Here is a 13,799-nt window from a genome sequence, read left to right on the forward strand (position 1 = left end):
ATTACGATTTGCTTTTATTCCTACAGGGAGGCTCGAAAAAAGACTGAATTTTCAATTTGATATTCATCCCACTATTCGTAACTTTGATGGTTTATAGGTTGAAAGGTTTATTTCAAATACTATTATAATTTATTTGAAAATCAGATAGCAACGGATCATGTAGTATGCTCTGGGCTTTACCCCACTTGCGATACGTGCATTCATCTATACCAATTGAGATATCACTCTGTTGTGTGCAAAGTCAATGCAGGTTGATAGAACAGTTTGTTGATGGAAACATCGTATGCCTTGCTCCAGTATACATTTTCAATGGAGAAAGGCCCATTTTGTACAAGATTTATGTGTTCTTGCATTGGAAACAAAGGAATCAAATTAAAGCAGATACAGCAGTTTAAATGCACACAGTTTGTTATATCCCTTGCCTCAGTATATGATTTCAATGAGAAAAATCAATTTTGTATATGATTTCCTTGTTTTGAAAAGATTCCATATCTTACAAACTAATTGAAATCACAATGTATAACTTTGCCACATAGGTCTATAGAATATGACTTTAATTTTGATTTTCTGCAAAAAATCTCAAAGTTGATTTTTGACAAAGCAGACTTTTATGTGGCCATTTGAATTATTTTACAAAAAAGTGAGAGGAATTCAAATGCTGTTTTAAGGGACTTTTGGTATGGAATTTGGTCATTTTTAAATCACTTTTATGCCAGTCATACTCGTCATAAATTTTACTTATATGGTATTTAAATTATTTCTGCATGTATATTTTATGTACATGTGACAAAATGAATGTGTCATTTTAACTCTGGAGTTTTATGGAAAAAAAATGATGTTGCCTTGAAATCTTCATGAGAGTTTTTATTGAGTTCAGAAGTTTCTATGACGTAGTAATCTTTGTAAGTTTGTTGTACAAGATATTGGAAATGGAAATACTGCAAATAGAAATAGCTCCTTCCTAAAGCTATGCCCAAGAATCAAAGGTCGTTTTAAAATGTCAAATATTCACTTTTAGCTTGTGGTTTATCTCATTTCATGGATATTGGTAAAAATAGATTAGATGTTTCCTCATTGCAAAAGAATGCTCTGGAAATTGACATAACCTATAGCCAAATTCATTGATTGAAAATGTGAAATTGTCGCTCCCAAAAAATAACAATTTATAAATAATATTTCTGATCAATTCATTAAGTCACTCATGCCTGACAGGATGAAATTTTTTTAAAATTTCATTTCCATGATACGAGAACCTTTACACTGTTGGAATTGAATGGAAAAAATGATGTCATCAGTGATGTCATCATATAATTTTATTGCTATTGATTTTTGAACAGGCCTTCTGTGTTGAATATTTTAGCATTTTGCTAGTTAACAGAAATCAATTTTTATCACATTGGAAAAGGTTACTGTAGTAAACTAAGGCCCGTTAGTGTCTTCTTTCTTAAACCAGTTCAAATGGGAAACGATCGTAAGAGTCTTGGAAGCAATTTCAAGTGGTTTTTCAAACCAGTTTGGAAATCCACCTTGCAATGTGGTTTTCAAGACCGCTTTGCCTCGTTAAACTGGTTTAAGCTTAGATGAGGACACAAAACACAACTGTTTTTCGGGAAACAATCTTTGCCCGTAAATATGAGAGTGTTTGCGTGATGGGCATACTACTCAGTACACACTGTGTGTAGAATGCCTACGCTGCCATTTTAAATTTGGCGTGAAACATGTGACCCCACTGAGAGCATTCCCATTAAACAAGATCGCTTCGCATGATGTGGCTTTGAAAACTGTTTCAGGAGATAGTGATGAGAATGCTCAATACAGATATTTCTAAGTGTACAATTTTTGGACTATGAATCAATTACTAGGATTTTTAGAATAAAAGCATGGTCAATAAATGAATAAGTCACCAATACTCAAATTTAGAACAAAAAAAAGAAGCAAAGATGTGCACCTCCCTATAGGCCAATCCACAACTGATATACAGAGTGGGGAAATCTAAACATAAAAAAAACCAACGGGTACATTGCAATGTGGTTTGGCTCGAAAAAAAAGGGTGGATACAAATTAAACAAAATAGCTTGAATGCTATCAGAGTGTAATGGTGTTGTGTTGTGTCTTGATCTGTGATTCATAATGGAAAGTAATGAGTGCACCCGTAAAACATTAGGATTATGAAATCTTCCCTTGAGTAGCAGTAAGTTACATCAGAATATTTCTAGAACATAAATGGCAATTATATTCAAATTGTTTATTTTGTTTTCTCCATAGAGAGCAATCTCCTCATTAAAAAACAAGTGCGGCAGGGAAGGGACCATTAAATGCCGAATATTCCCATGTTAGAGGGGAGCATTTCATGAACAGTTTTGTCAGTGATTTCTCTGAGAAATGTTATAAGCTGCCATAAATCCTTGCAGCGAATTGGCTGAGAGCTATTTAGTCTGTGAAAAACACTGACCAATTTTTGTTTATAATGCTTGCCAAGAATCGTAGTATGACCTTCAACCTAGTATAAGAAGCCCCAGCATTTTATTTTGAAAGAAAAATAATGCACATGCAAAGCAAAGTGTTCTTATATTAAAAAAATATATTCCCACTTTTTGTTGTGTAGTAAGATATCATTATGTAGTGCTAATGTTAGTCAAATTTGGCATTATTGGAGCTCCACAACTAAAATCATTCAAAACTCAATTAATTTGAGTTCATTTTTTTCAGTTAACGGAAATTAACTTTGTTTACATGTCAATGCAAAAATGTAGATAACTAACATAGAATCGATAGAAAATGGATAGAGAAGTATTAATTCAAAATTAAGAGTAGATGCTGTAATACATGCATGTATAGCAGCACATTATGTTGTCCATGCATTAAACCTCTCCAGAAAGAGAAAAGATTTGCATTGTCTGGCTAAGAGTCAGGAGAGTTATGTTAAAAAGCTTCTCTACTGGATTTTTGAATGCCTTTCCTTGACGTCATAGTATGTCTGAAATTCACACACGGTCACATATTTCCCTCGTCTCTCTCGTACCGTTTGCATCTCCAGTGTATTTTACCATTTTCCCCCTGTCTACATTGAAATCAGCTTTACATGTCAAGATTATATGTAGAAATATATTTCCTCATTGCCAGAGTGTAGTTAAGTCCCTTTTTTCGATTATTGTGTACTCTTTTGCTATGACGTTCACTTACTGAAAATATCATGATTTAATACCTTTGCAGTCCTTGATTTATTGTCTTAATATGTAGATTTCAAAGTGAATTCCTGCCAGGTGTTGATCAAACTTTTATCTTGCCTAGTATGAAGCAATTCAATTTGAAGTTGATGACTTTAAATGGTTCTAATTTAATATACATGTATTTCTATAATACTTTTAATATACCTATGGGGTAAGTCTCTCTCTTTCTCTCTCTCCCTGTCTTTCTCCACTTTTTGCTTTTTATGGTGCTTTTACTTCTATTTAAATTTTATTTCATTATCCATTTTGTGCTGCACCAAGGAGATATCACCTCTAATCTCATTGGTTGCACTCTACCCAGGTGTAACATGTAAAATTCTTTGCTGGAATATTTATTCCTTGAAATGATTATGTAAAAGAATGGTGATTGTGCATAAGCCAGGGCGAAATTGTAGGTTATTTTTGCTTTGATTAATTTTTTAAAAATTATTTAGTTTACATTCTGAATAGAAAATTATATCTGAGCTTAAGCTATGATTTTTATATCATGACCTGATTGACTTTTTTTTTTCATTAAAAGTGAAGACTTCTGGAAAAAAGGAGAGTTTGTGGAATTGCAAAATGTCGTGCCGAGTTGTTGTTGCTGCTGTGGTTGTTATTTTATTATTATTATAGTTAAAAGTAAAGTAAAATTATTTCTGCTGAGATAGGTCCATGAGATGAGGTAGCAATTTGTCCGGATGGACTGATCAAGTCTATACTTCTGCAGTTATTTTTGTGCATTTGTCTATAGATCTATTCTGCGATCTCTCTGCTTTTCTATTTGCTGCTATGAAAGCTTCCATGTAGTTTGAGGTTGAAATGGTTTCAACTGGAAGGTCATAATCGTTGAATTCCAAGGACCGGTGGGTGGTTAATCCAGCCCTGGTGTGGGATATCTTTGCAAAGAACCTAAATACTGAACATAACTCGGTTTCACTTTTCACTAACTTAATGTCTCTGCTTGAATCCAGTGCATTTCTATTAGAACATGGTTGGTGAGTTGTTCTGGATGTGCCTCATTTCTAAGGATAATTTCAGCATCGATATAATATAATTGGTGCCCTTTGTGAAGTGTTTATGAGGTTTTATTTCTCTGCGTTATTCCTCAGCTTGATACTGTTTCACACAGATGAAATCATAAATTTTTGTAAGGTTCAGAGCATCAAATTTCTATTTTTTATACAACTTATTATGAGGTAAAAAAAAACAATTTTGTAAAGAATTTAAGGGGTTTAATAAAGGTTTCATTTGCTGAATTGATAGTTTGATACCTTTATTATCTTTTCACGCAGACGAATAAAGGTCATTGTGTCAAGTTCTTTCTGCATCTCAATAGGGCCGTCTGCACCATCCCGAGTTTTCAAATTAGCGCGCTATTTCTGATCCGACAAATTATCCCGATCTGAACAATCTCAAGATTATTTGCAATGGAGACGCAATTATCGCGCTAGCTCGTAGGATTAATCTCGAAATTGCAATCCCAAATCAACTTGGGATTATTTGCAAAATAGCGCGCTATTTTACGAATTATCGCGCTAATTGGTACATGTAGGTTCAGACGCACTCAGGATTATTTATTCACGGCGTCAGACCATAATGCATCGATGCCTCGCTCGAGCAGGAATCGCTCTTCTTGCGATGGTGGAGACGGGGTTTCTTGAATCTCGAGATTAATCGCGAAGAGGGCCGATCGGGCTAAAATCTCAAGATTGAGCAAACTCGGGATGGTGCAGCACCGCCTATCAAGTGCATTTTCTCTACAACTATCCAATAAAATTTTGTTGCATTCATTGTGTATGAAAATGAATGGTATAGGTCTATGTTATGATAAATAAAGCAAGAACTGCTTTTAAAGATTTTTCTTTAAAATTCAATTTGCAAAATACTTTTAAAAGACTGATTTAGTGTGGTTGCTACCAGCACCAGCTCCTGCAAGCTATAGAAAAGAGAATTTAGAGAAATATTTGTTATCTTATATCCAGCTACTGTTATAGGTCATTGATAAGTCTGTTGATTCATTTTGATATTGTAACGAGTGATGGGTACAACACTGATTTAAACATTAACAAAAACATAAAGGAATTCCTTTCTTCTCTGATTGTTTTTACATTTTAGTTCAGTCGTAAAACTGATTTACATGTATACTGTATTCTTCACATGTAGATAACAGCTATATATGTATATTTTAACATTATTTTTTTTCTTTATTTAGAGATTTTTCTATTCATTTTTAGTGAATGGTTGATATAGCTTGAATCTCACAGTTTTATTCCAAAGTAAAGATTAAAGAATGCTCAAGATCTGGATAGTCCTCTGTGAAATTTATGGATTTTTTGTTTTACAATTTACAACATATCTGGTTACATTTAATCTCAGGCCTGGCTAAATGGAGTATAGATATTACTTTACTTAATAAGAACTATCTCTCATGAACCATTTTAATGAACCACTCTAATTTAGAATAATATCCTTCAATGTTATGCTGGTAGACATATATGCTGTGTTGAAATTGGATGAGATTTTTGATGACTTGCCATTCCTTACAGCATATGGCTCAACTCTTTTATCAAACAGTATACTGTAAAATATAGTAAAAACAAATTCATTCTTTTCTCCAGGTCTTGGATACTTTCTGTTCTCTGTACTTTAAGTACACAAGTATTCACCTTTTCCTCATCTAATTTATTTCAATATTCTACTTTCTAGTGACCTGATTTCATTGAATTCTACGTTGAATTATATTTGATAAAGCTTGGGGGGGGGGGTCTGTGTTTCAATTGCACAATGATCTCCTCTTTAAATCCTCTTACCTCATATTTGAGATTGCTCATGGATTCAAATTCTCAATTCTCAATGGTCAATCTAATTTTAGAATCTATTGCCTATTTTTGGCCTTTTGTTTTCAATCCTTTTACCTTGTCCGAAATTGATCCTGTGCTGCTGAATCGAAGATTATATAATGCACTGACACATTACTTACAAATGATAAAATAAAATTTTCCCCATCTCGCATATCATGAGATGAGATCATTAATTATAGGCTTTCTTAATATGCAATATTAGTGAAAAGATTTTGAGTCAAACTAAATTTATTTTCTTTTTTTTTTCCTTCCATTCCTTTTTTCTTTTCCTCTTTCTTAATTTATGTTTCTTTCTCCCCCCCCCCTCTCTCTATCTCGCTCTCTGTTTTTATCCATCTCTCAATTTCTCTCTCTGTACCTCTCCTCTCTCCCCTTCGCTGTCTCTATGTCTTTCTCCGTAAATATCTAATTGGTAGTAACCAAACACTAGGATACTGTAGTAGTTAGGTATGTCAAGGTAATAGATTATTGCAGAGTACTTAATATCAATTAATTGATGAGTGTGTACATGCATCCCCCTGAAAATGCACATCACTTTATAAAGAGCACTTAGATTGAAATGTACAATGTTGGTTTTAGCATTTGAATCTGCATTTTACGATGGCAGTTTTATGAGGGAGTATTGTGCATCAGAAGATACTAAAGGCAGAACTGTGAATGGTAATAAAAAATGATGTGTATTAAGGTTGAACTGGATAAGATTTATCAAAGGTCTCTATCGTATCTTTCCTGATATTGCATGATTTATAATATACAAAAAAAAATCTTGTTTACTGGTTAAAAAGAGAATGGATCATGGATTCACACTTGACGAGTGCCATACATTCTTGATTCAATTACCATTATGCAGAATGGCATACATGTAATATCTCACTGACAATCAGATTTATGCATTTAAACACTTGCATCCTTTTACCAAGCCAAGTTATCCAACCTCACCTGCAATACATACTCGTGAACAACTCAAACCTTAAGGGATTGATGCTATCCATGGCTTTCAACAGAAATGCAGGACTATAGCCTGAGTAGGTTATTAAAAGGAGAAGTGGTAATGGGATGGGATAGAGGGGGGGGGGGGGGGGGGGGGGGTAGAGTAGGAGCCTGTGACAGCCATGTTCATTACTTAATAGCCTAAGGATAAATTATACAGAGGTCGATGTTTGGTGAGCGTTGAGAGGAAAATTTGCTAATTGTGTTGTAACGAGTTGTTACTAACAGATGCGATACATGAAGAGATAGTGTGTGTAGGTTGCCTCGGAGAAGAACCGTGTATACTTGATTACTGCAATGGGAGTAGTATGTGTGTATGATCCACAGTTATAAATTTATAAACCATACACCTATTTTGGAAAAAGATTGATCTTGCAATGGATAGTTATTATAAAACCTTATATTTTTTACTTTTTAGATGAAAATTGTGTTAATATTGTAAGTGCTGGATTTTGAGCCTTTATTTTGACATGTGTATGTGCATGTATATTGGATCATGGACCTACTACATGAGTGTGTACTAGGTCCATGATTGGATGTATTATGCTCTGTTCTCATCTACTTTCTTAAACCAGTTTAGCGGAAACTGGTTTCATGTGAAATGAGCGGCCTTTGAAGCAATCTTAATTGATCTGGGAAACCATTTTGGAAATCCACCTCTTGATGTGGTTTTCAAGACCGCTTTTCCTTGTTAAACTGGTGTAAGCACAATTGAGGGATCAACTGGTCTTCAGGGAGTGATCTTTGTCAGGAAGTGGTATAGCTGTGTGCATGTTGGGCACGCTATATACAGTGCGTATCAAAAAAAAGTTTACACTTTGAAAAAGCCATGGGAATTAAAAAATATAAAACATGTGGGTAATTTTTTCACATGTAATATTGGGTTTGGGTCTCATCTATCCAATGAAAGTAAAAGTTTTACAGAATGTTATACTTGAGTGAGCACTGTTCATTTTTGTATAGCTCGCAGGAAGCTGTTTGCGCAGAAATGCTCGTTTTCACGCTGTGTCAATGGGAAAGGGCGAAATCAAACTTACCCTGCGAAACATTTCTCATACATTTCCCTTGCACCTTTAGTCAATTGAAATAAAATGGATACATTCAAGCATTTTGTAACAATTTTGCCACCCAAATTGAAATTTCAACACTTAGTAAGCACAACCTTTACACTTTATGTGCCAGCTGGAACTGAGGACATAACTGGATCTGAACAAAAGTTTATATCAGACATCTCCAGCATTTTTCACTAAGTTTTAATTCTTCAAAGTGGTTTACATTTCATTTTTCATTTAATATTGTTTCTCCACACTTTTTCCAATCTTGACAATGATTAACAAAATGAAAATCATGCCTAAGCCATTTTCATGTAAATCACAGCTCAGTGTAAAGCAAATATCGTCACGATGGCCTCGGTGTGTGGGGGAGTGGGGTGGGGCGCAATGCACTCTTCGAAGTGTTTTGGGCAAGGAAACAAGTTTAAAAAAGGTAAAAGATATCTTCAAATCGATTTTACTAGCTAAATTCCATGTGTTCTTCATGATTAAGGTCTACTTTTATTCGCAAAACTATTTCAAAGTTCTGCGCAAATCATTTTTCACTAACTTTTCAAAAGTAAGTGGTATTCACTCAAGCGGAAATATTTTTCGGCAGTTATATCGTCATTTGCTTAAATGGATATGTACCAATGTTAAAATGTGGAAAAATCCTCAGGATATTACAAATGTATAATTTTACAGGATTTTTTTAAGTGTAAACTTTTTTTTGATACGCACTGTAGTACACATGTTTAATGTGTGTATCCAGAATTCTGCCCCTGTATGTACAGAGTACTACAAATATTTAAATAGATTGTGCCTCGAATTTATGTGATGTGTTTTCCTGAGTTAACTCTGTATAATTCTGCTTAAGCTTAAGATTTACCCTAATCATTTGACCCACCAAGAGCATTCCCATAGCAACAAGATCAACCAGTTCAGGAGATTGTAATGAGAATGCTCACGAAGCGGTCTTCAAGTTTGCTGAACAAGAGTTTAGATAAAAACAGGGCCTGATTGATATTATTGGGGGGGGGGGGAGTTGGGATGGAGCTATGTTAGATTGCATATTGTTCAAATAATTTTTAATATTAATCAATTTGCACTAAAAGTACAGTGTCCCTGAGAGTTCATGTTCTTCTGCCTGACCAATAGGGATGGGAATAAAAGGATGTATACATCCTAATGATCTTAATATGCCAGCAAAGTAACAAACTACAAATGAAATATAAGAACAATGTATAAACAAATTTTCAAGATTTTCAAGAATGTCGAATGATGTTATAAATATACAGTTGATGTAGTCGTCTGAAGCAAATGTACTAAAAGCATCCTTTTTTCTCTGTTACTACTGATTCATGTGAAATAATCATGCTCCTTTTCAATGTAACTTCTATTTTTACATTTAAAAAATCAACAAAATGATTTTGTAAAATGTTAAACTCAAGAAGTTATCCCCAGTTTATTTCTGAAGAACACTTCTAATCATTACCGATAATCAGAATACATTTCTCCACAACCAACCTTTTTTGACCTTTGATATTTCATGAGAAAAAACAACATTCTGGCTTGCGAAAGAAAGGTATTATCACTGCCATTTGTTAGCAATGGCTCCGTATTTCTGACTGTAGGTTTCAAGGTTTATTATTACTCCTTTTGAGTGTTATCAGATATAAAATTCAAATGTTATATTATGTCATTATGCATAGTCAAATGGTATGCTACATTTTAATCAAAACAATTGGAAGGTTTAAAAATGTGTCATATAGCTTTTGATTTTCTCAAGGAAATCATTGAAAATTTCATCTTTAGTTTAGTGGGGCACCTCTTAAGACATTTCAACCTGTTTACTTTGCATGTTTACTTTGCATGCTTCTTTGTAAAATGTTTTCTTTTTTACTTCAATAAAACACCATTATGTAGAAAAATGACCTTGAAGTTTTGAAGTAAAGTACCTAAAAAAAACATAATGTAACCATGAACCAAATGTATGCCTCATGTAAACAGTCGTCAGATAATAATATACCATAAATACCTAAGATGTCAGTTTTATAAACATCTTCGTTTGATAGGCCCAGTAAAAATAACTTAAATGATTAATTCTTGATTTAGATTTAGCTAAGAAATATATACATCTGGGGTCCGTTGCAGAAAGAGTTGCAATCAATTGCAACTCTAAAAATCATGCGCAACTTGATTTTCAACCAATCAACAGCGCGTATTCGGGACTTGCGATTGATTTTTTGACTTAAGTTTGAACGCAACTCTTTCTGCAACGGACCCCAGATCACAGAGGTTCTTTGCCTCTTATTGACATGTTAACATCTACTGTAGATAATAGCCCTTTTTATACCTGCATGGGCACTATTTCACAAGAGTTACCATTATGGTCATTCAATGGTAGCTTCCATTGAACCCTGGTTCTGATTGGCTGGTAAGCCCTGTTACTATGGTACAGGTAGTTATCATTGGATTGTAACTTTTGTGGAATAGGGCCTGAAAAAATAATCATTATTTATAAATAATGGAAAACTCAACAAATTATTTATAAATAAAGAAATGTGCACTGGCATTGTTAATGAATAATTATTATTCATAAATAATAGAAAACTTATTCATAAATAATGGAAAAAACGAATTGCAATTATTTATAAATAATGAAATATGTAGTGTCATTGTTTATAAATAATGAAAAACAAAAATCATTATTTATAAATAATAAAAAAAACAAATAATCATTATTTATAAATAATAAAAAACAAATAATCATTATTTATAAATAATGAAAAACAAATAATCATTATTTATATATAATGAAAAACAAAAAATCATTATTTACAAATAATGAAAAACAAATAATCATTATTTGTAAATAATGAAAAACAAATAATCATTATTTATAAATAATGAAAAACAAATAATCATTATTTATAAATAATGAAAAACAAATAATCATTATTTATAAATAATGGAATGTCGAACTATTATTATTTACAAATAATGAAGTATTACTTGGAATTATATATAAATAATTAGAAATGTTATTTTATATAATAGTAGTTATTTACAAATAAAATGTAAATTATATATAAATAATAGTTACTATTTAATAAATAATGATTATATAACAAATAATTGTTCTATATAATATTGGTACATTCGGCGCCTCATAGATTTCATGTATCTGTCACAAGAACAAAACTTTCTCCAAACTGACCAATGGAATGTCATGAGAAATAATATAATACATATAGACTTGGTCGGTCTGGAGTAGGTTTAGTCAATGTGACTGAGCCATAAATTCTAGATTTAGATTTAAATCCATATGATTTATTTTCAGATCTAAAATCATTCTTCTTCAAATCCTTAAGATACAAATCTAAATCAAGTTTTACACTATTCACATTTGATCTTGATTTGTTTTGAATCCATATGATTTTGAGTGTACTAAGAAAAAAAAAATTGTAGAAAATTTGTGTGCGGGGGGGGGGGGGGGGGGGTAGAAATAATCAATTTATTGATTAGTGAAAATAAACCTCACTGTGTTTCTTTATATTCTTGAAATTTAATGTTATTTACCTTATGATCAAAGGGAATCTGATTAAAAATAAAATGAAAAAGCAAGAGAGGGAGATAGATAGATAGTGGGAGAAAGAGAAAGAGGTGAGAATAAGTTGTCTTTTGTCTATTTTGATTGTTGAAATACATTCATATTGAAACTTCTTTATTCATATTTATTCACTGTGATACATGGTAGTCATAATTCATTTTCCTTCGGAATTCATAGGTAAAGTTTTCATTTTTTTTGTAGGTCGTGCCAGATCAAATTCATGACATTGTGTTATATTGTAAATTTGCATAAATGCATTTCATTACGTGCAATTCAATGTCTGAAGAGTTATACACTCCCTCCACTCTTTAGTATTTTCATTGTTGTCTTGTCTTTTTACAGATCAAAGATTATGAAAAACTTGACACTCTTGATGAAAGGCTAGAAGAAGCGAGAAGAATCTTCGATAACTACATAATGAAAGAAGTCTTATCATGTACACATGTAAGTATTATCCTGCACTCTCCTGGCAAGAAGTACAATCTTAATCATGGTTTCAGTCAGGTATTTCCTGGCCTTTCAGATAAGATTTTTTTGTAATGTTTTCAATGATAGAAATAATGATATGTAATGAAATTGTGTAAACTTCTAGAGCAAAATATTTTGAACCAAATTCAATTACCATCTTTGTCATATTTGTTTTATAATAAAAGTCTTTTTGTCTCGCCCACCAGAGGTGAAGGCGAGATTAAGGAACCAAATGTTGTCCGGCTGTCACAAACATTATGACACATTACTCCGCAACAGTAAGTCACTTTTCAACCAAACTTGAATGGTAGATGTACTTAGGGGACCTGCATGTTATGCTGCAGGCAGAGGTCACTTTTAAAGGTCAAAGGTCATTTTCAGGTCAACGTTAGAGTTTACAGGCTACACTCTCTTATGGCACATAACTCTGCAAGCATGAGTCACTTTTCAACCAAACTTATATGGTAGATGTACTTAGGAGACCTGCATGTCATGGTCCAGTCAGAGGTCACATGGTAAGGTCAAAGGTCATTTTCAGGTCAATGTTAAAGTTAAAGTGCAAGACTCTCTTATGACACATAACTCCGCAACCGTAATTCATTTTTCACCCAAACTTGGGTTGTAGATGTACTTAGGAGACCTGCATATCAATGCACAGTCAGAGGTCACATGGCAAGGTCAAAGGTAATTTTTAGGTCATTGTTATGACATAGCTCCGCAACGGTAAGTCACTTTTGAACCAAACTTGGGTTGTAGCTGTACTCAAGAGATCTGCATGCTGTTGTGTTCAGAGGTCACATGGTAAGGTCAAAGGTCATTTTAAGGTCAACATCAAAGTTTATGTGCAAGACTCTTATGACAAATGTTATTCCATCCCAGTTATTTTACGATGAACAATTGATACAATTCTGTTGCGTGCCCTCGCAAATCATTATATTTCTGGTTACTTTCACAAGTGGGCGAGACACAACATCGCTTATGCCTTGTTTAATAAGAAGAAGACAGAAAAGAAGGAGATGGGGGAGGAGGGGAGGATGGGGGAAAAGAGGGGAGGGGAGAGGAGGAGTAGGAGGAGGAGATGCTCAGTTCATAAAGAGGATTTGAAACATGTTGTATTTTCTTTTCTTCAGCAATTCTCAAAATCAGCAGTAGAAAATGTGAGACAAAGATTGACCAACCAAGAAGCCAAACCGGACCTCTTTAGCGTAAGTAATACAAGTAATTTTATTTTTTACTATTTGGACCCCTGCAAATAAATAAGGCAAACTTCTTTAAATTACAATTTTGAAGTGAATCATGTAATTGGATCTTTCCATGAAGTTGTGGCAAAAATTGTGATATTTCAGCATACTGGTAACTCAATACTATTTATATTATACATTTATTGTTTTCAGACTTTATATTTGTATTACTATTAATACCATACATTTTACTGGAAATTTTGTGCTATTTAGACTAATTTTTTATGAGGTTTTTGAGCAAAACAGTATACTTTTGTTGCATGTGCATGGTGTCCAATAAGCATTGGGATATCTACATTTACTCCTAAAATTCAAATTATGGCAATTAGGTTGATTCAAACTTATGCAATATGCACATTTACTTGTTAAGTCAGGTAGCTAAA

Source organism: Lytechinus pictus, chromosome 2 (assembly GCF_037042905.1).
Source record: "Lytechinus pictus isolate F3 Inbred chromosome 2, Lp3.0, whole genome shotgun sequence".
Taxonomy (NCBI): Eukaryota; Metazoa; Echinodermata; class Echinoidea; order Temnopleuroida; family Toxopneustidae; genus Lytechinus; species Lytechinus pictus.